The following is a 27,974-nucleotide window of genomic DNA, read 5'->3' on the forward strand; positions in this document are numbered from 1 at the left end:
AGGGTTCATGGTTCATGGACCCTCATGCGGAAAATTGTAAATGCACAAGTAAAAACCATCAAATGTATCAAACGTTAGCCAAACATGAAGAGAAGAAACTAAGGTGACAAGACAGGAAGTGCTGAGTCTCAACTGAAACCAAGTAAAGCGTGAGAGTAAATAATGCAAACAGAAACAGCACTAGAGATAAAAAAAATACAAAAACCTGGGGTAATTATATCAGAGAAAAGCCAATCTAAATTGACTATAATTAAATTGACTAAATTAAAGCCAAAATAACACTTTTAATTAAAATTGCTTTGACTCATGTTAACCCGCAGTCCCTAAAAAACAAAACAAAATCAAGTATCCTCCATATCGTCATTTTTAAACTGCAGCTATTTAAATTGACGACAGAGAAAAAGTCTTTGTTTTGTCCAAACACAAATTAAGATGATTGATTCCAACTTTAGCGACAATTTTCCAAAAGTATCGCATTCTGAAACAAAATCATTCACACAGAGAGCCTGAAAAGTAATATTTGTAGCTACTTTATACTATTGTTGCACAATAATTTCAAATAACAGAACAGTTGCCAGATGTTGTAACTGCACATATGATTTAAGTAGTTTAACCAACTCTTGTGAGGATAATTCTGAGATATACCGAGGTTTATCTTTGGTAAAATAGAAACTTAAAAGGGGAAATTATTTATATATAGTCCCATTTTTTCCCCCAAAAGAGCTTAGTTTACTTTCATTTTCTTGAAGCTGTAAGAATCTGGCGTGCTGTGTGCAAATTTGTAATGCGAGGAAAACAGAAGGCTTTAACTATGAAACCTTAGGCTTCCCTTAATCTGTCCATAAGTTACAGGAGAGTCATAGTGCTGCCCAGATCTACATCATCCATCAATGTTACTGCAGAGAAAGCTTCAGGTTTTTTCTTCATAGCTTTGTCCCTGTCACCCAGAAAGTGATTATAGACTGAGGTTAAATTATAAAATATATGATTTAATTTGTATAGAAATGAATAAGGTCTTTGCGGAGCATTTTTGAGTCTTTGATACAGTCATTTGCAAGATATGTGCTAATTGATTTAATTTGATTTGATTTGAAAAAAACAGAAGACAAAAATTGCACACAAAAAAATGTAACCCATAATGATAGGTGTTGTTGCTCTAAATGTTTGTGTTTGTCTTCAAAGTTTGCATTTCTGGTTTTGACTTTGCCTCTTTATTTGAAGGAAATTCTAGATTCTGGATCACGTCATGAAATCTGTTTTTGTGAAAAGGCCAGAAGATCATGCTGTAGTTTCAACTGACATAATACATTAGCTCTGTGTCTTGGTAGTCTGGTGAGCACCTTCATTGTCTAAACAGATGAATGGGACTATAATGATTGAAAAGCACTTTATAAAGGTACGCCACACCAGATACTTTTAGCATAACAATAAAAACGTGCCTGTAAACTGTTCTACAGTTATATTGGTCCGGATGAATGACTTTTCACAGCTACAACTGAAACTAAGTCATATCTAATTGTATTTAAAGATTCGAACATTTTAGCGACAGGTAGTGTCTGAAATTATTGTTAGCTAAAGATAAAAAAAATAATAAAATCCTTTTTTTAGTAGAATAGTTGTAAAAAAGATAAAACATTGAGCTGCTCATAAAAGAGTTTGATTATTTAGTCAATTTATGATGATTTGAACATCAAATATATCACAAACCACTGATATTATTTGATAAATGCGATATTTGTTGTATTTCTGTTCACATAACATCATGTCTATCTTAAAGTTACCAATGACTTATTGGATATTTAAAGTGTTAAAAATATTTTTTGAAAGTAAGGGATGATAGAGTTAATCTTTATTTATACAAAGCAGTAGTGGATTCAGTTTATTTTACCAAGACAGAAGCAGTGGAAGTGTTAAATGCTGTTTTTATTTTTGTGAAAATCAAATATAAACAACAAAGATAGTATAAAACCTAGAGTTTTAACTTTTCAAGTGTTTCCTGTCAACCAAAGAGTCTACATGTCCTGTTAGACATTGTTCTCTGACTGATGAAAGCAGAAAAAATGACAGGTTTTGTTCTTATGGTTACTATTTGAATTACTGTTAAGATAACTAATTAAATAAATGAAAAGCAATTTCAATAAAAAAAGGTATCTCTGAACAAAAACGTACCTCCACAGCAAAAGTAGCTGTCAGTAAGCTAACTATTGCTCTTATATCAACTATGTAAATGTACTGTAAATGTACATTTTTATCAACTTTTCTTAGTGATGCTTTAAAAATATTCAGTTTATTAATAATAGCTGTTTTTTAAAAATAGATGCCTATTCTTTTGTGTTTTAAAAGTGTCAAGCTTTAGATATTTGCAAGATTAGCCAATAAGATGCAAATTGACAAGTGCACCTGGTTTTTTTGGCATTGTGCACAGAAAACATTCAATCTGCCTTATGATTACAATCTCTGCCTTAACACAGTTTTGCTCCCATGATTCACTGCAAGGCAGAGCTGTACCATAAAACATTTATTGCAGACGCTACAGTCATTGCTCACTTCAAATGCTCTTTATGTCAACAAGGTGATCATTTGGGGTTTTTTTTTTCCAGGCAAACTGGTTTTACTCAGTACTGGTGGGAAAAAAGCCTTCTGCTTTGCAGCAGCAACGGTTCCACTGCGGCTGGTGGTTAAAAAAAAAAAAAAAAAAAGTCTGTGCATTAAGGGAGACAGGCTGGCAAACAACAAAGCAATCCTCCTGGGATTCAGTGAGTTGCACAGATCCTCCAAACACAATTTCCTTTAGAAGACAAAATCGAAAAGGGATCCTTTTTTTTCAATGCGTCTTTCAACAAAATGTAGTCTAGAATATAAAAACCTCACGTTGCTTGAGGCTGAATGTGACAGTCAAGCTTTTGGATCAAATGTGATCTCATGCAGCTTCCCTTTCTCAAGGTGAGCTATTGTAAGATTTTCAGACATGCTCAAAGTCTGTGTTCAAGTTCCAACAGTCCACCAAAGCTTTAGGACGGTATTTATGTCCACTCCCAATGACAATGGACAACCTTGCACTTGTTTTGATGACAGCTTACTAATATTTAGGAAGTTAACTAATAACGCTGAAACATAAGGGAAGAAAAGCTAAATAAATCTTCAAATGTGACTTCTCACAGCAAAACAGGAACCTGAAAGATAAATACAATCTTCTTTCTATCTTCACCACTCTGTTCTGAGGAGGAAACCTATTTTCTAAATTTTGCTACTCAGGGAATATTAAGTCCACACTTTACTTAAAAGCCTTTATTTATTTTCAAGAAACAACTGTATTCTATATTCCAGAGTGTCTTATGTATTCATTAATTATGGTTGTGTTTACTGATTTACTGATTTTGAGAGGTACATGACGCTCAGTCAAAGTGAGTTTGTCTGTTTACGAGTTGCATTGGTGTTATTGTGAATACGCTAATGTGGCTAACATGCAGCGGTGATGGATTATGTTTTTGTTTTATTTATTTTTTTACGTTTTATTAAATTAAATTTGGTTTAATTATAGTCCAATTACACAACACAATTGTCTCAACAGGCTTCACTCCACTAATTGTCCAAAAACATAAAGTCAAACAATAGCTGCTTGCTAAGCTAAGCTAAACAGACTAAACTAAACTAGGCCTCCCTGCCCTTAAAACTTCCATCTCCCCCCTTCTAACTCCCAGCCTTGTTGATAACATGGCTGGGAGTTAGCATGGTCACAGTAGATTTGTCTTAGTGGTATCAGTCTGTTATTTACCTGTTGCAAACACGGCTGGACTTACATGTATTGGGAATAAGCAGTCCCATTGAGATCTATAACCTCTTTAGAGCTGAAGTAGCATTCTAAATCAAATGTAGTAGACCAGTAGGATGACAAACTATACAGGTAAATCTCAAATGGGGCACACTTACAGTATATAGTGGTTTTCTACCTTGATTAAGGCCCAACATGCTGATTTACCCACACATTCACACAGTGATAGCGGCTCTTCTGCCCCACATGGTGTCAACCTCAACTAGGAGTAACGCTGGGGTTCAATGTTTTGCCCAAGTGCACTTTGACAAATGAGCAGGCAAGGTGGGAACCAAACATGCAACCCACCAGTGAGAATTCAACAGATCCACCTCTTTACCAGAGCCGTCCACACTCATTTTGATAATCTTTGACAATGTCAGTACGACAAACTTTCACTTCATGTTTGTGCAGTTGTGCTGGCACCACAACAGGCTTCAAAACCAGGTAAAAAGAACTTGAAAGTTAAAGATAAACACAGATAGAAGAAAACCGTCCAAGTGCACAAACATGGAATCAGGTGAAACAAAGAAACAGCTCCAAACAGAATCTACATCCATGTGTAAGACGGACACTATTTAATGGTGGTTTTAACTTGTTATCAGGAATGAGTCATAGAAAATTCATAATTTTATGATAAGAATTTGTATTCTTTTTTCTGGAATGCACTTTTTTAGGGTGTATCAACACGCTCAATAGGTTTTTAGAACTTTAAAGCCACAATAGGTCTTAATTTCCCATCTGGCAATCGTGACTGGGGAAAAGTGGGCTGAAGAGTGTCTGCAGAGTGTTTGACGAACAGCTTGCTAAAGAAGTTGCAGCGGTTTAAGCAGCTTAAAGTGGACGCTTTGTTTGCGATTTGCCAATTGAACGCTTGAAAGGAGAGCAGCTGATGTGTGCTGGCTTTATGACCGGCAGATGCAACTGGAAGGGCCAAGCCTGACTCCACGGCCTGACTGAACCAACACCAAGATACTGCTGTTGTCAGGTGACATCTTGTCATCTGACTGAGCTTTAGGACTTTGGAAATCGTGACTTAAATGTGTACAAGAGTGAATTCTTTGACGTTAAACTGTGCAATGAAGTGGTCAGCATTTTTGTAAAGCACAACAGGAAACATCACTGTGACGCATCAGTGTCTGAGATCTTTTAACGTAATTTACATTTTGTACTTTCTAAAACAGGATTTGAAAATAGTTAAAATAAAAGTCGATTCGTTTTTTTCACAATCAAAAAGCTGACTAATCAATTACTACTGATGTTATCGACATTGATCCAAAATGAAGTTCTGCACTGTGGGAACTTAGAGACACAGATTAAAGTCTAAAAGAAAAAAAATAATTTAGTCTATAAAACACAAATGTGAAATATATTGATCTGTTACACATAAAAGAAAATACTCCAATCAATATACTTTCATAGGGGTGTAATATGTAATTAAAGCATACTTAAGCTTTAATGCTATATGTAATGCTGTGTTACATGTGTCTACAGAAGCACTTAAATGAATGAAATCCCTCAATGAAAAATTATTGTGAGTAGTTTTTTCCACAGAAGTGAGATCTTTGAAACCGCAACACTTAATTTTTGCGATAGTGAGGGATGAAAATCAAAGACTCTTTTGGTGTTTTGGATCATAGACTGTAAACGAGAGCTGGACAGAATAACCCCTCCCCTTCCAAACAGGAAGTACCCAAAAAGCCAAAATCTCATGGACCTCCATAGAAAAATAAGCAGTTATTACTGTCATATTTGTTTGAATAACATTTTTTTCATTAAATTTCTTCTGTAGTGCAAATTATAAAAGTTATCAACTGGTCAATCAGAACCCTTGATAAGCCTTTTCACGTTGAACGTTCAAAAAGTTTAATTGACATTGTCACTTAGGGGTGGGACTTCTAATAAGCTCACTCCTGATTGGCAAGATTGGTTGTCATAACTCTGACAGATATACTGACATCTCCTGTTTCCAATGTCTGCATTGCAAGAAAATGGCGAATAAATTGGCTTCATTTGGCTCCATTTTCTATGAGTGACTTCACCCTCACTCTGTTCAGTACCCATATACAGTCAATGCTGTGGACGTGATTTTTGGCCTCTTCAATACTTTTGACAAAATGGTCCCCAAATAAATAAATGCAATGAAGGTTCTGAAGCAAAAATCTGTCATGTTTTGGTAGTTGACTAAAACATAGATCAATCAGATTATTCCTGTGACACCACTGAGACCGCAAAGGGAGTTAGTAGAGAGTAAAGTATTATTACGACACTTCATTATTGTTTTCAAAACCACAAACGAAACTGACCTCAGCAGTTTGTCAGCTTCCTCTCAGTCCCACAGCAAAAAGTACAGGGTAGAAGTTGCATCAGAAACTGGACTTTTTTGTGGTTTTATACCTGAGAGACAAAAAATAAAAGCAAACTCAAAAATCAATGAGGTTTCGATCAGCTGTCAAGTCTCCTCAGTCGGTTCGGGTGGCCTTCCACACATTTTCAGAAGGCTTTTCCTCAATAAGGCGAGACCATCAGGAGTGAAAGCCTTCTAAATACTTTAACACCACATAGACAAAAGATAAAGGTGTGATTAATCTGAGCTGGGATCTCTCAGACTTGTAGCTTTCAGAAGGCTTCTCTATCAAGAAGACGCCGCTGGCTCTCAGACAGCTTTCAACTGTGACGGACAGAGGAAAGAGTGTCGGGGGGGAGGACGATGGGAGGGCGTGACAGAGAAGAATCCTCGGCTGTTCAATGTCGCACCAGGGAGGACTGCAGAGGAAACGAAAAAAAGGACGGGGGGAGTTGGAAGGACAAGCTTATCAGTGTGTTTGTGAAGATAGAGAAAAGCAGGTTGGCTGAATGAACCACAACAGGATGGAGGAGTAATCTGAAGGACAGACCGCACCCCCTGCTCGCCTGCCTCTCATAGACACCACGTATCGAGTAATGACTTTTGGGTGCATGGATATTTCATCAAACGCCACGCTCTCATACTCTAACAAATATGCTTGCTGGCATGGGAGTCCAACGGAAGAAGAAGAAGAAAGTAGGACATGTCTGCAGATTTAATGAGGCAAAAAAAGCCGGGTCTGACAGGCTAATGTTTTCTCCTTCTGAAGACAGACTCCATTCTCCTCCATTCTGGATGATTTCTTTCAATTGTGCAACATGGTGGATTTTGTGGAGGCTAAACATTAGGATGTAAGCCAGAGGAATAAGTCCCATACACAGCATGTCAGCGCAATCACGTTTGATCGTTTTTAGGATGTAATCCCATTCAGCAGGCTTACGCTGCATTAAATCTCCAACCCCTCCGTCTCATTTCCGATGTGTACTAGGTCAAGTCACTGCGCGCTCGTCGCTGACATTTATGGAAACATTAATAACTCAAGAATTTGCTTCAGCTTTTTGCAACAGCAGCAAACAAAAAGTAAAAGCTTGAAAACTTGCTCTGGAAAAATGTCTTGATACAAAAAGCAAAAGCGACAGTAAAGTGAGGATGAGGACTAAACAATCTTTTTCTCAAACCCTGGGAAGCCCTAACGTTAAAGTGATGTACTCAGGCTAATTTCTCCTGAGGGATGCTGTAGTTGCTGGCAATCTTTCTGTTTGGCTTCCTCACACAGCCTACAAGCAGGTATTGACTGACAAGTCAGACCAGACGAAAATAAGAACAAATCATGACAATATAACTCAAATGTCTCGAAGTTTGTGTTGTGCTTTGAGTCAATTTGTGTTTGCGGTTGTTAGACCTTGTTTACCACATAATCAAAATCCACAATGTATTTTGAGAATTCATAGTGTCTCTAATAGACGCCTTTCCTCACCCATGTGAGGAAATGCATTTCTCCTGTGCTTCTGATAGTCAGCCCTAACCCGGGCTCCCATGGCAAGCGTTACGGCTCTGATGCGACTGCCAGAGTGTTTACGTAACTTTAAAAGTGCGAGAGGAACCTCAACTGCATGCGCTCACGTCCGACCTCTGCAATCCTGCCTCTCCAGTGCTCCGAATCTGTTGGGTTGGGCTCAAATTTTTGCTGGACGACAGAGCTGAGTCGCAGCACTTCTATCAAGTTGGGACTATTAACAACCTAAATCGTAATAAATGGTGGATTATCGCGTGAACTCACGGCAGCAGCTTGTAATGCTGTATATTCTGCATGCCTGACTGCCATCATCGACATTAATGACTACGCCAACCATTTTTTTTTTTTAATTAGGTAGCGGCATGAAGTCTTGAAGATTCTGGCAGTGCCTCCCTGTTGCTCAGTGGTTGTATTTGTGACGGTAGCATAAGTCGCTAATGCTACTCTTTAAAAGAAAAGTTTCTGACACCCCTACAGTTTTAAATGCCCCAGCAATTGGAGCAATAGCGAGGAGGCACTTTGGATTCAACCGTTATCTAGGTCTGGCACAGTTGACGTCAAGACACATTAGCAAATCATTATTTGCTAAAGAAGCTGATCAAATCAAACTTATTAAAGAGGAAAGTCACATCAGACAATCCCTAAAACACCCAGTCATTTTTCAAACTATGATATGATAATATTTCATTTATGACATCTACTTTAAAGAAAAAAACTGAAAAAAATACAGGAACAGTCAAGCATATGGAGCGTGACTGATCTGAGGAGGAGGGTCACATTATTTAGTATCAAGGAGAAGTGACTCAGTGTAAACCACAAGCCTAGATATGTAAACAACTGGACGAGTATTCAGGAGGGAAAATAAAACTTTAAGTTAGACGGGCACATTGACAGCTGTTTGCTTCGTCCATCTCAACAATGTTCCTTAAATGGGATTTGAGTGGAACTAAGTAACACTGAAAACTCAGAGTGTTCTGATATACGGAGATGCTGTAAGGAGCAGCTGAAGGCTAGCTGAGCCACTAAATATTTGGCCCCCAAGAACACATTCAGATGCCTTAAAGTATCTTCATGCATCAATCCTGTAAAACCACATAATCCTTTCTGGAGTCACAGGGCTGCTGGAGCCTATCCCAGCTACTGTCTGAGAAAATACACCCTGGACATGTCACCTGTCTGTGGCAGAGTCAAACAACCACACACTCATAGCCTCAGCTGGCTACATTTTAGAGTAACCAATTAACCTATAAAGCATGTTTTTAGATTGTTCAAAGATGCCTGAATTCCTGAAGAAAACCCACAAACACATGCAAACTCCTATTTAAGATTTGCCTGCTTACATTTGTTGAATTGTACGACCATTTCTCACTTCATTAAAGGTTTTGTGTTTGGTCTCGTGTGGCTAAAACAAACACGGTTTAACAGATCAAGACTAAAGGAGAGAAGAATGTTCAGGAGACCACATTCCCAGACGAGCTTCATGGTATGTGTTGGAGAAGGAAGTTGTGACTAGGTCCGGAGCCCTGTCCATGACATCAAAATCCCTCAGGGTCCCTCTAAAGTTACCAACTGTCTGCGGCTGCAGCCAGCAGCTCTCACACTGCATTCATTACAGGCCTGCTGTAATCAGATAGCCTTAAGTAGACCTGCAGTGCTATTGTGTTTAACTTGTGGAGTCACCCTTCCACATGTACAGAATACATTCTTACTGTTCGAGAATCCTTCTCACCTCTTCTTCTGTTCACCTCTGATCAGCACTGCTGTACCACATTGAAGTCCACTTTATTACAACTCTAGAGCATATAATGAGAGATGTAGAAGGCAAAGAGGTTCAATGGTTATCAGTAGATTGAGTTGATGTTTCAACAGGATGATGTGTGTTGAAAAAGCACACAAGAATAAGACCCTCCAGAGAAAAGGGGAACATTTATTTTATGTGTTGCCTGTCACACTGTGTTAGACTGCTGTTCCTGTCAAGCCACAACACATACATTCAGATTTACAAAGACGTACAATTAACTAAATTAACAAGGACCAAAAATGTAGACCACATCAGTTCAGTTCTGAGATCTTTACACTGGCTGCCAGAGGATAGATTTTAAAATTATATTACTGGTTTATGAAGCTTTAATACATGACTGACCTCCTGACCCAGTATGTACCAGCCAAACCTCTCCGGTCATCTGGATCCAGTCTTTTGTCAGTTCCTAGAATCAGAACTAAACATGGAGTTTAGCATATGGAATTCAGCTGCTCCATGGATCTAGAACAGACTTTCAGAAAGTCTTAGATCAGCTCAAACAGTGTATTTAAATCCAGGTTAAAGACCTACGTGTGCTCAGCTGCATTTGACTAGTATGTATTTGGAAGTTTATATCCGCACTATCTAACTAAGCTTGTTTCAAATTCAGTTCTTTTTAGCAAAATTCAAAGGGCTTTACATAAAACATTAAAAGAAACCATCTAAAGAAATAGCAGTTTGAATTATCTTTGTACATGAAATGTGCTACACAAATAAATTTGCATTGAACCCATGATGCTACATCAATCTGCTCATGAGAGGCTCCAGGCTTCTAAAACTTAACATATGCAAATCGTAAGAGGCACTAAACACTAAAAAACACAAAATAAATCTAAAAAATGGTTCAAACTAAAAAATGACCTCTACAGGAGTTGGTGTTTCATTGACGTCTGCTTTCAGAGACGGCATGAGGAACTCATTAGAAAAAAAGTATTGTGCTTTTAAGGAGGAATTTTCTGCCAAGTTCAGATGCATGTTATTGAAAATGTGTGGATGTAACAATTTGTTCTTAAAAAAAGTTTTAAGATCCGTTCGAGGGGGGTGTCAGACTCAATCACAGGGGGCCAAAATCCAAAACACTCCTAGGGTTGTGGGCCGAACAGATTAAACATTTATTGAACACACTAAAAATAAACTTTAAAAACGTATTTTTTTTTTACGTGGACAGATGTGGTCGGTACCCTAACCCCAGCCTAGTCTGCATCTGGTACCGCGTTTGGAAGCAGTACAAACCCGTGTTCGATACCAGGTTAAAGTTAGTAAACTGGTACGGTTCACGTCCCAGTACTAGACCGGTACAGGTTTGTGGTCCAGAGGTTGGGAAGCCTTGAACGTAACTTTTTAACGCAGACAGATTTTCGGGACACGGCCGATACCGATACCCTAACACTGGCCTAGTCTGCATCTGGTACCATGTTAGGAAGCAGTACTAATCTGCTGTCCGATACTGGGTTAAGGTTAGGAAACTGGTACAGTCCACGTCCCAGAACCAGACTGGAACTGGTTTGTAGTTCAGAGGATGGGGAGTCTTGATGGTTACTTTTTAACGTGGACAAAACCTCAGGACGTGGCTGGTACCAGAACCCTAACCTTAGCCTGGTCTGCATCTTATACAGTGTCCGGAAGCAGTACTGATCCACTGTCCAGGATCGGGTTAAGGTTGGGGCTAGGACATTGACGTTCCACGTCCCAGTACCAGATCGGTACCGGTTTTGTGACCCGGGGCTTCTGGGGCCTTGATTTAGCTGGATGTCAAAAAAGGATGAGTTGTGGACACCCCAACCATAATTTTTTGACGCAGTGGGGTCCCTAACCAAACATGAATATGTGACGACTTGGGAATGAAAATGTGTTGCAATATGTTACCAGCGCAAGATAACATCGGGCCGTTAATAACAAAAATGTAAGATGATCTGGCGGGCCAAATAAAATCACCCAGTGGGCCGGATTCGGCCCCCGGGCCTTGACTTTGACACATGTGCATTAGATGTATGGTTGGTCTTAGTTAGTAACTAAAGTGAAAGATAATAATTTACTGTACTTGGTTTCTTGTTGGAAAAAATCCATTAAGTTAATATTCCATCTGTTGTCTCACACCTTTTTCTTTGACCAGTCTGGAATTCTGGCCTCTAAACAGACCTTGACAGCTAGAATAGATGTCTTTGATAGGAGAGCTCTCAGAACCATTGAGAACATCGTTGCCCCAGTGTGTCTCCAACAGAGTCCCTGCATGTACCAGTCCTATTTAGGACCTTCACCTCCACTTGTGGACCTGAAACAATTACAAGGCAATCCTCACACCTGATGGGAGAACTCAAAGAACATGGAGCTGCTGTGGAGGATGCAGAGCTTCTGGGTCAAGAATGACAGTTTTTAAAAAGCTGGTCCACCTGGTTGGCCCTACACATAAAGACAAGATGACTCCTCCCCCCCGCAAGACACGTTGATGTTGATTTGACTTAGCCCTGAGGAATCGAGGAACAGCAGTCACATCAGAGCTGCTGGGTGGTTTACTGGTGTTTAATTGTCACCAGGCCTATCATTTTGGCCTTGACATTTTCTGTTCTCTTGCTGAAATTCAGCCCATCGTCAAGCTAATGGAGATTCTATCTTTGTTCTCACTTTTTTTTTGTTTTAATAAAGGGGGCTAATGGCTTGATCTAAACTGTAAACTCTGTTGCTTTTGTCTGTAATTATAAGAGCAACATATCCAGGAAATGAGTGCTCTGCTGGTGCTGTGAATGTATTGATTTTCTGTCTCTGCCTCTTCCTGTTTCTGCAGTTTTCCACCTCCTCCTGCAGATGAAGGAAGCCTTGGCTGAACCTGCGGCAGACCCCTGTGTGTGAGGCACTGCTGGAAGTTAAAGCGGCTGAGCTTTTGCTCCAGGTGGGGAGGAAGCTGCTGATGGAGTCCACAGATGTGCTTGTGCACTCCACATTGATGCTGTTTTGTTTTCTGCCTAAAAGCATATTCTCATAATTTCTCCCTGTCCATTTTTACCTGAACCATTTTAAAAATCTTTTGTCTTACCTGGCATGTTTTCCTTGTTTGTTCAACTTTTGTCTTAAGCTCCTGCTTAAGTGTCCTCCACTTATTGTCTGTCACTGGTTCCTGACAGAAAGTCTCTGAAGACCATCGGCTGTGGTTTCTGTGGTTTCAACTGAGATTGGGATATGTGACTTTTGACATCATTATCACTACAGGCTCCAGTCACCCCGTAGCTACAATGGCTCAAGAAATGGATGGAAGTTCAGGAAGAGAACGCCTGCATTGGTCAACCATTATTGTATTTGCATTCTACTCACTGATCTAGTCACTGAAAACGTCTCGTCCCCAAAGCTGAGTCCCTGAATGGTTAAAACCACAACCTTACCAAAGTTTTGAATAAGTGAACTCTTGCCATGCCAACCACGCTGGTGGATCTCCGCACTCGTAGATCGCTTACCATTGACCTAACATTGAAACTGCATGGCTGCTTCTGACGCACAAATCGTGCATGATGTAAGTTTAGGGCCTGAATGACCTCAACAGAGAGAAGAGTCCATTGTTGGGCTTACTGAGGTCCTTCAGTATTTTAGAGTTTTCTTTGGAAATACCAAAATTTCCTGACAATATAACTAGCCAAAATGATTGAAATTACACACTTTTGGGTAGAAACTGATGCTTTGCCAAGAGCAGTGGGTGTCACATTCAAGCACACAGGGGATTCATTTAGCACAATGGTTTGAAGTGCAAATTAACTGATCCAATTAGCAGCTTAGATGAAAATTAACAAGACTTGTGGGATCTAATCTTTATGTCACAACTGACAACTCATCTTGATGACTAAAGTGTTTAATTACACTGAAATGGACACTTGTCAAACTCTTTGAGAAACATAAACTAAAGAAAGGGACAAAAACTACACTTTAAAGACCCACTTAAATTATCTTTTGATCCATTTTAAAAGCATTCGCAGTGTCCTTTTAATTATAACTATGCCGTTTTTGTAATTTGAGGAAAATTATCTACAGAGTAGTATTAGTTTAATAGAAATTCATTTCTGAGTTGTTGGTGCGACTGTTGGCGCGGAGCAACTCTGCCCCCTCACCAATCCCATTGCTGAAAGCTCAGAGTAACGCTTGGTTCACACTGGACGCAAAAAGGAGGCCGCTTCCATTCATCCCTCTTGTTAACCTTTGGTGTGGTATACACCAGGCGCGGAACGCCGCGGTCCTCCGTGGAAGGCTTGAACCCTGTAGTGGATCATTTCGGCATCTAGTCGATTTTGTGCACAAGCCGCAAGCAATCAGCATTAATTCAAGATACAGTATCAAGATACTTAAGCATGTCCAGTTTAAACCTACTCACTATTTGCTTCTTCGTAGCAGAAACAGGGGCTAATATTTTAAAATTATTGACTAAACCATGATGGCAAAAACTACCAAAAAAATACAGCGCCGAAAAATATGCATCTAGTGGGAATTGCAGGAGAAACGGATGCTTCGTGGCACTTCTGCGTCCCGTGTGAACCTAGCCTTTATTTTTCACTCAACAAATACACTATTTTTCCAACTTTGTTTTTTATTTTTGGTGCTCCTAATTCACAACTATTAGAGCAAGGAAATACTCAGAAATTTGAGTTTAATTTTCTTTATATATGTCCTCCATAAACAAAAAAATGCCACAAAAACATATTAAAAACAGCCTATAATTTGACTCTTCTTCCAGGAATTACTCCCCCATTCATCATTAAACACACATCAGCATAAAAAACATGAATAAATCTAAAAATGATTGAGTCAGCCTGCTTTGAGTGACAAAACAGCAATATTTTTCTTCATAAAAAGCTGACATTTTAAATGTGTAGGTTCCAAACCTGACGGCGTGTATTTATTGAAATATGAATTAGTTCAAATTGTAACCTTTCAGTCAGCGTACACACACATATATATAACCATAATTACAAGCTTTAACACTATATTATCACTGCCAGGCACGATATGTAGAAAGTGCAATGCAATTCCGAAGAGGCTCGAAAAAAAAGTGCGTGCACTCCCAGTAAATATAAGTATCATGTACTCAGCCACCAACCCACATCCCTGCAGAACACAGAGAACACTGGCCTTAATGGATGACATTGATCTTTTTGATGTGCCCGTGTCCTGATCGGATATGAACCACTCTGACATCTGAGGCAAATGATATAAAAGCAGAAGAGAGACGGTTACTGTGGGATTGACGAGGTGTGACAAAACCAGGGGGATCCAGTTTGGGAAGAAAGATGAGAGCAGTTTTCTGCCAAAGACTTTCATGAATGTCTAGGAGAAAAGTCAAAGTCAGGAACTTGTGAAGGAGATTTGAGGAGAGAATAATAAAGAATAAAGACATTTTGAAAAGGAAAGGGTGAAAATATAAGACAATGAAAATGATAGAAAGGAAAGAAAAAGTGGAAGTGGAGGAAACAGTAAAAAGCCAGGAGCAGGAGGCTAATGGGTGCAGACTAATCAATCCCAACTGATGGCCACTTTAGAGTGGCCCAGGCTGACAGATGGAGACCATTTTTTTTGCTTTAGCTCACCCCAAACCGTTAACTCAACACATGGGATGACATCAGCAGCACCTACAACACCCACCTCTATGTTTCACCCCAAACAGAATGGGACATCGCACTCCAGCATACACACCAATGCTCAACGGTTTTGAAGAATGAAAAAGCCCCATAAGGTGTCCACACTCTTGACGTGGTAGAATTTATGTTAGTGCAGTTTAACATTGATTCTCTATTAGAATCAATTGGGCTAAATGAGTTCTGTGATCAATTGCGGGAGGCAACAGGAGTGAAGCTTTGTTTACTTTTGTTACAGAAATAGCAAACACTTCCATGCGTTCACTGCAGTGCTGTTCAGGTCGGTCGTGTGAATCACAGCTACAGACAAACATTACTTTTCCAAATGACATGTTGCATCAGCGGTGCCATCACAGAGCAAAAGGCCACTGGGGTAACCCGTGAAATGCAATCACAAACCCAGACTTTGAACCTGTAGCTGATGACGGTCTACATGCTCCTTAGAGTGGTGGAGTCTGTAAGACAAGCCCAATACACACCTTCACGTACACTTAGGAAAGATGTTTCTTCTACACAAGTTTCAACCGGATTTTGGTAATTTAACTGCATATCCTAGTCCTTAGATAAATTATTGATTGGGGTTTATTAGCTATTAAAGTATAACAGTTCTTGCTACAATGATCTCTGGAACTAAGAAAAAAAATCTAACCAATTTAAGGGCTTTGAAATAAAAAACAATTTAAAACAAGCCTACGGCTTGACAGCCATCCCATAATGATTTCAAATGTTCCTGGGTTTATCCCCGACACGTGGCATGGGCTTTCGTTTGCGTATCTCGAAATTTTTTTTTTTTTGGCCCCATAAGCGATTTTCGGCCCATTCATTTTTTTTACGGAAACGCTCGCCGTGATGTCATCGTTTTGGGCGGGGTCACGCGCAACATGCCAAAAATCTATTTTCAATTTTCCCTAGGTCTCCAGAAATTTTCAGGACTTTTCGAGTATGTGGCGGGGGTGTAATTTTCGTTCAAAGGCGCCGTTAGTAAGAAGAAACGTAATAATAATAATAAACAAAGCAGAAACAATATAGAAAAATTTGAGGTGAGTTGGTGGGTCCCTGTAGTTTGCGTTCTGCTATACACTGGTCGGGTCCGTTTGGGCTTAGGCCCGTCCCTTGAGGCCTTTTTACGTTTTTTCACTCTAAGCAAAAACAAATAGTGTCCTCAACTCCATTACAAGTCTGACTGTTGGAAATAAGTAATTAGACAGTCAGTGTGTAGTTTGTGTCTGGAATTCTATGGGTGTCCTACGGGCACTTACCTATCTTCTACACACCACATGCGTAATGCATTTGTGCACGGTCAATAAAGAGTACAAGTACTCGCACCTCACTAATGCCTGGAGTGTGGCAGAAGGGCACCTTTACATTAGTGCCATATTATCCTTACAAATACTTCACGATACACTTACCACATGCACGACAATGGTACGTTCTATGTTTATGATGCCCCTTAAGGTGGCCGTACAAGCCTCAAGGGAACTGCCAGAAACACCTTGATGCAGCCACTCCACTCCATGACCCTCTACAACCCAAAAACATGTAGCACTTGTATGAATCAACACCCCGTATGGGTGCATAAGGCATAAATCTTGCATCTCTTCTGAATTTTAAATATGCCAGAACACCAGCTCTGTCTCCCTCTCTGGTCACCGACGGGACTGACTGCACTTCATCTCCCAGAAACCCCAACGCACACTCCCCAGATGCCAGTCAGCTGACATTCATTCACAATCACCCACATGAAACTTGAACACTCCACAGAACCTCACTCAATGCAAAGTATTGTTTGTGCCACTCTGCCTGCATACCAAGCATTTCTATCTGGACCTGATCTTCTGTGTACTTGCTTTTTCTCTGAATGCTTGCTGCCTGCCCTGACCCTCGTCTGGACCCTGACAACTCTAGTCTCTTCTTTGATGCTTCCATGCTCATGATTGACCTCTGCCTGTCTGACCCTGGTTTAGTTTGTGGTCTTTAGTTGTACTTGGCTCCTGTCTTCCAGCGTGAAGTCATACACCTGCTGAACGTGGAACCAGCTGTCTGCTCGTTTGTGACACAGGTCTTACCAAAGACTTTAAAAACTGATCTAATGCCCCCTGCTTGCAAATCAGCACTATAGGGTACGATTGGGAGATAAACCACCAAATGGTTCCCGAATATGACTGTACCTCACTGTTCCTCCAAGGGATGTGTCAAATGAGGAAAATACATTTTGCACACCAAGCTGAGGGACAATGATAATGCCCCCAAATAGGCATAACAACAGACTGTTGGTAAATTGGGGAAACTGTTTAGCAATCCTATCAAATAACATCCATTGGATTTTACTGGTCTGAAAACACATTTCTTAAAAATATGTTAAATTGCTTCATGGTAGCCATAAAGGTAAATGTATGCAATATGTCAATCACACAGTTTTTTAAAGCATCTAAATGTTGTGCCCTGCAACAGACTGGTGACTTGCCCAGGGAGTACCCCGCCTTTGCCCAGCAGTTATCTCAGTTGGCCCCGGCAACCCAAATGTATACTGAAGGTGAATGGATCCAAATGTTATTGTCTATTTCTACAGTTCAAGCTTTCTGACTAGCTTTAGTGCTTTTAGCTTTAAGATGCTCCCTGGAATTGGAAACCTTTCCTCTGGTTGTGCAGCCACATCTCCCTTTAAAAACAGAAGTGATAATACTTTTACTTTCACATCACTTCTGTTTCACCACTCTAGACCATTATGGTTTGCAATGCTGTTTTGAAACTGACCCAGGTTTAAAACAGAACCAATATTATAAGGAAGCGAATGCAGTCCAGCCTCGTGCTTCAGACTGAGGTGGGTGGAGGGTTCAGGTACAAGGGGGCAACAGCAAAAACCAGTGCTGTTTCTTTGTCACCACTACCAGTCATTCTTACAAGCTTCTTATTCTGCTGTGTCAACAGCTGTGAGACCCCAGCTGCTACTATGCGCACATGCATGTGTTGCTTTCATTTACTTCCATCACTAAATCAGCAGCGTCCTACAATCCAACGCTTTGTCCCTCTGGTCCACACCGACCCTTTTCGCTGCGTTCTCCTCACCCAGCTGTCGCTGCCAGCAATGCAGCAACACATTCTTCGCCTCGACCCAACCAAGGTTTAGATTCTTTGCTTCCTGAGCCACGGAAAAGGGTCAAAGCACAAGGCACAGATGGCAGATCCCAGGCTGAGCTCCGGAGGAATCCAACTCTGCTGAGGGGCGGAGAGCTGGGAGGTCGGCAGAGGAAGAGAGAAGGGGGAAAAAGAAACAGATCTGGCTGGAAATGAGGGAGGAAACTAAGCAGAGACAGAACATTTGTTTCCACAGCCCGGTGAACACACACAAGAACACATCCATTAGGATTAGCCCACAGCCTGTACGGCTCTATGGATCCAGATCAAAGTATCGTTTTTATCATACCTGTTTTTATTTTCCAGGATTGAGTTTCAAATGTGTTGACTTTGCATTGATGTATGCTGTTCTGATCACACACATCTAAGCGCCTATATGCCGCAGTCAGATGACTGTGAAAATCCTGTAATCCACAGATACTCATAGAAGTAAAATCTGGACCTTTGGTGTTGGGAGAAACACAACTGCGGAATTTTCACCTGAGAGCTGATGAAACTGTTATGTTGTCTCACTGCAGACCTCATGTATTAACCCATAAAGAACCATGGTGACATCAGTGTAACAGAAAAATATCAGAAAGGGGTTATGTGATCCACTTAGTTCGTGGTGCATTCTACATCCTTTTTATTCTAAAGAAAACATGTGTTGGGGTCTTGATGGGTTAAAAAAGAACAAGTAAATGGTCGTGAGGTTTTTTCACTATTATGTCAAGTAACGGCCACTCGAGCAGATTTCCAGTGACCACTTCCAAAGACAAGTCTATTGCTGAATCTGAATTGCTTCCATAACCCTTCAACTGTATGGCGCATTTGAAGCTATAGCGGTGTCCAAAAGTGTTTTTGTAACGAGGATCCATCGTAACTTAGGACTGGCTATCCCTCCACTGGTAGGGTGATCCGTGTCGCACTTGTTGCAAGGAATCCAATCCTGTGGGTGTGCTCTGAAGCACAGAAGCTTACATTTAAATGCAAGTATTGATTTCTTGTTTTTAGTAGATGACCAGCAAATATTAGTGACATCATCAAATGGTAATAACGCTTCACTATTCAAACATATAGTAGTAGTGTTAGATAAGCTAATTCTTTTTAACAGTCCTGCCGTCACTTCCTGATAGTCTACCGCAATTTTGCAACCCCTCGACAGTGATTGGTCCAAGTCCGTCTGAGTCACGTTTTTAAAGAAAGTTCTGCCGCCAATCATGAGTGAGCTTGTTCTAAGTCCACACCCCTCACACTGAAAGCGACTCGGGGGAATCTGTCAATCAAATGTTTGAGAGTAAGAATGGTTATTCTAACAAATAAAGTCACTGAGTAGCTGTCTATTTCTCAATATAAGACTATGGAATTTTGGTTTTCTTGCAGCCAGCGGGAACTTCCTATCTGGAACTGGAGAGGGATAAATGTAGGAGTAGGGAGAAGCCATAGGAGTAGTGAAGCAATTTGAATTCAGCCTATGTAAAGATGTGTAAATGGGCGTTTCACACGTCACTACGCAAGTTTATAAGAACGTTTCCAGGCTCTACATAAAAAAAACAAAAAAAAACATGACAATCAAATACATGTTTAAAGTTAACCCAGGTCAAACCTTGACCAGTCAGGGACTTGGATATGGTAGTGACATACAGACAGCGTCCCTTTTAATTCACGGAAGTGCCAACCGTTTCAAAACTGATGACGGAGAAATAAAGAATTGTGGTTTTGGGCTGGCTGGAATTATATCAGAATAGAGCTGTGAAAGAGAAAGCTCGGAGCAAGATTTACATGATTTGTACCACTTCAACATTTCCAACTAAGTCTCATCCAGCTGTAGGCACATCCGCTAGTTTCCGATAGTGACTGTCCGAGATAAGCACCATATGCTAAACACAAAATCTTGAACATGTGTTACAAGCCCGATGTGAACGTAGCACTATACTCATTTCTGCCCCTTTGAACCGTACGCAACAAGTACAGCCTAAATTCGTATTCATCTGCAATATTATTGCTTTGATGCAATATTTTAAAAAAGCTTTAACAAATCTATATTTAACAATAAGCTGAAATCACAATAACTGATCAAAGTTCAAATTGAGCACATACAAAAATTAAGAAATTAATTATTACAAGTCTCACTCTAATCATTTTTTTTAATTATGTTAAAAATGTCCCCAGTGTTTTTTTAATTTTGACTATGTCATTTTTTTTTTAACTGTCTTTGACATAGTTTTTGCAGAACTGCAGGAATTCTTTGGAAATTCACATTTGAGTTGATGGGGAGTAAGCTTGCACTGACTTCCCATCATCTCTGTGTTCACACTCTCTCCTGCTAGCTTACCGTCCCTCACAATCTCAACCTAATATTACTGGTCCGACAAAAATGGTGAGGAGTATCTGGGCTATCCAACTGTACAGTTTGGAGTCAGATTCCAGCTCAGATGAGGAAAACAAAGATGTACATGGATGTAGTCATCAGCAAGTGAATGCATCAAAATGGAGCGGAACAGGAAGCTCGTAGCATGCCGAAAGTAATTTTTATGTAACAACTTCAGTCTTTTTCAAACTGTATTTTTCATCTGATCTTGATGATTTGCATAAATAAATACTCAAAAGTGCCATTTTAATCTTAACTTTTATTTTTGATATCTTAAAAAGGTTATTAAATTATTTTTTTCTAAGTTTTATTCATTTTTATGCTCTATTTTTGAAATATGTATATTTATGTTTCTAAAAAAATATTTATTTTTGCTAGTGTTGCATAAATTAAAAAAATATTTGCTTTAAATAGTACTTTTTTCCAGGAGCATGTGATCTGAATGCTTTCTAATGACATGGACATAAAGGGGAGCATGGAGCTGATGTTTTTCAACCCCTGTTCCTACCTCGTGTTAACGCTGAAGGTCAGATTTTTATTAATCTCTCCAGGATTAGGCGGTCTAGACACTACACTGGCTCTGTTGTTTTTAAACGTGGCTCTCACCAAGTTTTAGTTGGCCCGCATAACGGCACCCTCTGACACTGACACACAGGCAAAGAGTCTGTGTTACTGTGGCAACTTTTTTTTGTGTTCTGTTTGTGAGCCACGCTTTGTTTGGGGAATCAAAGACGGATCATAACTAGAGCTAGTCAACTATAACACTTGATTTTCTGTCAAATAAAAGAAAAGTATAGACGCCTTATAGAAGTCTGAGACTCTCCCAAAGTGATATTGTGTTACAAAGTGCAACCTTGTCAGATTTCCAGCCCCTCAAGACACTTTGGGCTGCCACAAGATTAATGGAAGGCCTCTCTGAAAGCAGCTGCAGTTTTCATTTTTCACTTTACGGCCGTGCAGGTTGAACACGAAGCTGAATGGATGCAAAACTAATGAATGATCTTATCAGCCCATCTGAAAGCATAAGGTAGTCATTAGGGGCTGAAAAATCAGATAAGTGGAGTGCTAATGCTTGACAAACACCCTTTTGGTCACACTCCCCGTCGATGTGTGAAGCCTCCTTTGAAAAATGATTCTGGTGGGCAGAAGGCAGAGTGCTGAACAGGTGACGGCCCCCTCCCTGAGACACACAGCCAGGCTCAGTTTACTGTAGAAAGTCTCACAGCAGATGGTGTCCAAGGAAGTGAATTTGCACCGAGTGGCCGTGTCCACATGCACCAGATGGGGGGAGGGAGACAAAGAAACCAAGAAGGACAATGATGTAAAGGCTAAACAGCATAGGTGGAGTGGAGGGTGGGAGGTTGAAACCCATTTAGTTTGTATTTGTTTAGGAGATAAGGTGTCTGTAAAGTTTATTCGCTCGGATTAAATTTAGATTTTGTGTGTAAAACTTGAAATTTTTAAGAAACCCACTGTGAGGATGGGCTTTCAGAGCTCTGATGCTTGACATTTAATTTTTCTAAACCATTGTTATTAGACCCATTAAAAATATAAGTGTAGGAACGACCTCGGAGGAAGAGAAATGCAGAGAGGCAACCTCACAACAAAAATTAATGGTTGCATGTTCAGGTCCCGCCCTGATCACTTTTTGATCTTTGTAAAATCATTCCCAGTGGTCTTTTAATTATGATTATACCGTTTTTAGACATTTGTAGGACATACTTTCTGCAGAGCGGCAGCAGCTCATTAGAAATTCGCCTCTGAGTAGTGGGCAGTACTGTTGGCACAGAGTGATACTTGATTTCCACTGGTTCATTTGTGGTGCGTCTCTGTTGAGTTGACACAAAAAAATAGAACGTTCATTATTTAATCGGAATGCTTACATCGCCGCCGTTAATTTCAATTTATACTGTTTTAGCTGGATTTTTCCATTTTTTATATGCTGCACTGTTTCTCCATTTATCCATCCATCCATCCATCCATCCATCCATCCATCTTCCGCTCGTCTGCAACCTAGTTGCAGGGGCAGTCTAAGCAAGCTTTACACAAGAGTTCTATTTCCAGTTTGTCAACGCATCGATTTTGAGGCCAAAAGATGGAATGAGAAACTGGTCTAAAAGCGTCTATTCCCCTTTTAAAATCAAACTTTTTACATTTAAGGTGACGTGCCAATGCGATACAACATGTTAACACTGCAGATAACACTGTTGTCCATTTTTGCCACTGACAACAAAGATTAATTTTGGGAGCATAAAACCGCGATTTAAAACATGTCAATGACAAGGGGGTGGAAGGACAAACCCCTCATCCTGAAGCCAGAGGGGAGGGGATATAGACTGGAGATGCAACAGACTATCAAACCCAGGGTTCACAAACTCAGAGTCTCACTGAGACTGGGCCGTATGGGGTTCCATTTGCGCCAAAAAAAAAATATGTTTTTGCATCAACTGTTTAAATCTCTGGTCTATTGTCTATGTCTACTGAACAAGTTTATTGAACATGTGTTCATGTCTGTGTACTATTGAGCAAGATCTTCTGCGTGTCCTGTGAAACGACAGGAGCTAATGACAGTAGCAACTTTTCTGACAACTATATCCAACGACAATAGCAAATGCAAAGTTTTAAGCATAAAGCAAGCTGAAACATCACAAAGCAAATACATAGCTGTCATCAAAGAAGTGTGGACATGCAGAAGATTGTGATTAGTAGACATTGAACTTTTATATTAAGGCGGGGGCCGTGAAATGTCGACTTGGGACTACAAATGGCCCCTGATGTAAACTAACTGACGGTCATAAGACTAACTCCCCACTCAACGCAAGGGAGACACACAGCAGACGGAGCAGTCTAAATTTGACCTGCCGTAAGCCCACCCCCACATCCCATCATCCATCTGTTTACACTCTCTCCTGCTAGCTTTCACTTCCTCACATCCCCAACCTAGCATTACCAGTGCAACAAAAATGGCGAACAATATTGAAGCGATCCAGGATTCGGGCCTGATTCCAGCTTGGAGAAGGAAAACAAAGACGTGCATGTGGATATAAAGACAAGGATCTTGTAGAAAATTGATTGGAATTTTTTACGTCACAACTACGGACTTTTTCAAAAACCATTTTTTTAAAATCTGATTCACAACAATTTAACAAAGAAAATTCTCAGAAATGCAATTTAAGAGCTTTATTTTCTTTATATACGTCGTCCAGCATCAGAAAAATGCAGCAAGAACATGTTAAAGACACCGTTTTATTGGTCTTAAAGGTGCAGCACTGAGCTGCAGGATGTCAGAGTGAAAAATGTCCTCCTCTGTCTTGTTTTTCGATTTGCTGTGGCCCCGCCTCTCCGTGCCCCATCTGTGATTGTTGGCCCAACTCAGTCTCGTGTCACTCACTTGATATTATTTTACCATTTCTCTTTTGTCACTCTCTTTGTCCCCCCTCCCCGCTCTCTTCTCCACCTCCCTGCATTTTTGTTCCTGGATTGTCTTTCGATCTATCTCTTTAAACTCTCTCTCGTCTCCCCTCCACCACCACCACCACCTTTTGCCAGGCGGCTGCGTTCGTCACCAGCCGAGCGGCGCAACGTCTGCGTGGCCCTCTGCCAACGCTGACAGCTGGCAAAGAGAAAAAGATAGGAAAATATACAACTGGGGAGCGAGGGCGGGGGAGAAAAGGGGAGCGGCCAGGGGAGGAAGAAGGTCGATTACTATCCTAACAAGTCAAAAATCCCAATATCACCTTTCTGACTGTGCTCAGTGTAAAGTTGCACTAGAAATCAATAAGAGTGCACCAGAAAACAACATAAAGTAACACTTCAACAACCATAAAGAAAGGAGTGCAACCAGCAGCAGGACATCTTTATGGCCTCTCCTGCTTTTTTTCCCCCTTCTTTGACTTTGGTCCTGTTCAAAGAAGTTCCAGAAAGTTCTGAGGCCTCCTGTCCTTTTCCTCTATTTCTGTTGGACCGCAGCGATCCTCCCTGACAGGCAGGAAAAACACTATTTTCCTGCCCCTCTCTCAGTTTGGTTTAAAAGAGAGAGAAAAAAAAGTGGTTCTGCTTCTGAGAACTTCTCATTGAACTTTTCACTGTTATTGTGTCAAGATATCAGATTCTCAGCCTCTCCTGTATTTATTTGTACCAAGAAATTCATCTTTGATCCTAAAACCCATTTCTTTTTACAAAATATGTACTCAAACTACAGTGCAAAACTCCTCTTCCTCACTTGGGGCGAATAGAAATTAGTTTTGCTGTGTTACTTTTCCATTTGATCTGAGGTTAGATGCATTTACAAATTTGATTACTTTTTTCAAATTGAGGCTAACAGGATTTGTTAGAGTGTTAAAGGGGTTTCTAACAAGAGCATAAAAGGAGCACTGCTCCTAACTAACCGATACATTCTCACTCCCAACTTGTCATATGCGGACGCACAGTATGTTTCTGCTCCCTCCGCATTATCTTTTGACATTTTGGGTGTCCCCAACTCGTCAGTTTCTGATGTGCTTTCTATTTCCAGTAAATCAAGGGTCCGCAATTCGATACACATCTTGATACATGGTCCACAAATTGGTATGTAAAGGATTCAACTAGCTTTTTGGCAATACGAATCAGCCTGATTCTTTCCCAAAAACGCTAAAATCTAGATATTTCTTATTCATATGGCATTTAAAGCTATAAATAATAATGAATGGCATTGACAGAGAACTGTATTCAAGTATTGACTTGGAAGAAGCAAGCTTGTGATTGGACGTCTTTTTGTTTGTACCACATGTACATAAAGAGACAAAGATGGTCAAAAAAAAAGAAAGAAAATGCAGTTTTACAATCGATGATGGACGTCTTGTTTGATTTATAACCTTTTAACTAATATAATCTTGCTGGTGTCTGTGGTTTTCAAACCATGCTGCAGTTTCTTGATCAGTTTTTCAATACATTTCTATTTTTTACATCCCTAACCGATACTGCTGTTACTCTCACTGCCAGATTGTTTTTTCGATACGTATTTACCTTTTACATATAGTAGACAAACAAACAAAACCAATCACAATAATAAAATGAAAGAGTAGTTTTGAAGAACCAGTTATAACAGCCAAGAAATATCCCGAAGATTTCTCTAAAGTGATCCCTCACTATATGTTGTCAGTGCATATTTGTATTTTTTTTTCAGTCAATCTCCTCCATTCCGTCTTCAGTATAGAATACATTCAGCTTGCGCATAAATCTTTGATCATGAGAGATCTTTGTTTTTATTCTCTAATACTGTACTTGATGGGCTGCACGGTGGAGCAGTGGTTAGCGCTCTTGCCTCACAGTGAGAAGGCCCCGGTTCAAATCCTGGCTGGGACCTTTCTGTGTGGAGTTTGCATGTTCTCCCCGTGCATGCGTGGGTTTTCACCGGGGACTCCGGCTTCCTTCCACCATCCAAAAACATGCTTCATAGGTTGATTGGTGACTCTAAATTGCCCCTAGGTGTGAATGTGAGAGTGAATGTGTGTGTGATTGAGGCCCTGCGACAGACTGGCGACCTGTCCAGGGTGAACCCCGCCTTCGCCCATCAGTAGCCGGGTTAGGCTCCGGCACCCCCGTGACCCCGAAAGGGACAAAGCGGTCAGGAAAATGGGTGGATGGATGGATGGATACTGTACTTGATTATTTATGAAGTTTAAACTTTGAGAGCTTAAACAAGAGAGAAAAGTGTGAAAATGTTCACAAAAAGTGTGTAGTGAGGGAATTTGCAGCCTTGAAACACCTAATATTTTTTAGAATGAATCTGTCACGAAACAGCAACGAATCAAACCAAACTTCATGAGGTTCGCATGGTAGCATGAACTCATAATTCACATAAACATTGGGAACCAAATGAAGGTACTTGGAAGAGACGTGAAGCATTTCAAAGAAAGAAGATTTTCATTCCAGATGCCATGTAACTTAAAGACATGCAACTTCAAGATGCAGTTAGAAAAAGTCTCATACCCCATATTTTGACAAAAGAAGCCAATAAGGCACCAGTAGACACTCAGGGCCACATTCCTGCTGGTTTTCCAACATACCCTACTCTGCCATGTCCCCATTGGTACACTAGACCCATCTGATCCAGGTAACCAGTCCTCTAGTGGGGTATAGATATCTGAAAAACATGCAGACACAATGATCCTTGAGGTCTACAGTTACCCTCCTTCCCCATTTTATTCAATTTTTCCATGTTTCTGACTTGCTGATAACTTTACACGCCTTCACATTGGATGTTTGGTCCAATTCAGAGTTTATTTGTGTTTTGTAAAAACTCATCAGAATTCTGGTGTCGACCCAAAATTGACTCCAGAGTGCGATTCCCAGTCGACCTGGTTCAGCCCTGCTTTGGATTAATGCACTTCAGAGACTTGTCCAAACTGTTCAAGTGAAACAAAGAAAGTGAGTAACTAAACTCTGCATTTCAAGTAGGAACAAAAACACACAATATGAATCCGAAGTAGCTCAAAATCAAGAAAAGGGGGGAAAAAATCTCTTCAACAAGGAATACCTCACTTCCATGAACTTTGGGCACGCATCATTATACCTTCCTTCTGAACCAATAACTAAATAATTCCTCCTCATTCTGTATTTTTGCCTTTAACTCCTTGATGCAAACATGCATCAAACCACTTCAGCTCCAAAATTACTTCAATTTAACATCTACTTGAACACATACGTGAGTTTTTCACAGCTGTAAATAAAGTCAGTAAATAAATTCATGTTTAAATCTCCAAATTTCAAACAGTCACCTTGTTTTCCACCTGGAACCAGACTTCAGCATGGTCTGGCCGTTAACCACCACCAGCAATGAGGCTCAGGAGTTTATTCATCAGTAGTCTGATCTTATCTGAAGATGTCATCAACTCAGAGCCTGACCGCCAAAGATGTATTTGTTTCTACACATCTTTCTGCATCACAATTAAATCTTATCTCGTATTCCTAAGATAACTCCTTTTAGAAATGGGGTGAAGAAGTAAAGGGGTTAAACCTTTAACACTGGACTTTTAGCTTCATAGTCAGGCCCAGAGGGCCGGAGTGCTGCAAAAAGACAGTTTTATTATTTCCAACTTTTGCTTACGTTCTGATTAACTGCACACTTAAACATGAGCTTATATCTTATGTTTCAAGATTTTAATGTAAAACCTTTATTATTCTCTATAGTTTTAAATGATATTCCTTTTGGAAGATCAGATTGAAAAAGCCAAAAAACTAAAATTATTATGATGTTAGATTACTCCAAAATGCAAACCATTTTTTTTGCCACTCTAGTGCACAAATGTCGCTTCGTATTTTTTGTCTCACAAATCTAGATTATTTTACCCAGATTTACGATTTTATTACATTACATTACATCAAAATAAATTGCCATTTCAAATTTAATACACCCGAGCTGTTT

Source organism: Oryzias melastigma, linkage group LG3, assembly GCF_002922805.2.
Source record: "Oryzias melastigma strain HK-1 linkage group LG3, ASM292280v2, whole genome shotgun sequence".
Classification (NCBI taxonomy): domain Eukaryota; kingdom Metazoa; phylum Chordata; class Actinopteri; order Beloniformes; family Adrianichthyidae; genus Oryzias; species Oryzias melastigma.